A 469-nucleotide genomic window follows, 5' to 3' on the forward strand; every position below is an offset into this window, starting at 1 on the left:
AAACATTTGCCTGTTTTAACTGCATGCTGCTTTTTACTGCACACAATCCTGTCAACATTGTTAATGCAAAAAAAATATGGCTATAGTTCTTGCTTATTCATTCGTGTGGAATGTCAGCCTCCATATTCTGACTCACTATTAGTGTGTGACAATTAAAAAACAACAAGTCCAAACTAATACACAGCAAATACACTATCTAGGATTAGCAAGAGGGTTTCCCTGTGGGCGTCTGTTTGCTTTTACATAATAGCTTCTAAATATGTATATGCCATAAAGACTCCAATCCAGAAATGATTAGATGAGAGGTAAAGTTAAATAAAAACAGTGCAGTTGACAATCCTCTGTATCTTTGCTTTCGCTTCGTCAGACGGCATTAGGTTTCATTGCCGTTCATCTAAATAGAGGAGTTGCACAGTCATGCTGATGTCAAAGGAACTCTGTGACATTGGAACACAGCCAGCGGGCGCGG

This window comes from Paramisgurnus dabryanus, chromosome 6 (assembly GCF_030506205.2).
Source record: "Paramisgurnus dabryanus chromosome 6, PD_genome_1.1, whole genome shotgun sequence".
NCBI classification, from domain to species: Eukaryota; Metazoa; Chordata; class Actinopteri; order Cypriniformes; family Cobitidae; genus Paramisgurnus; species Paramisgurnus dabryanus.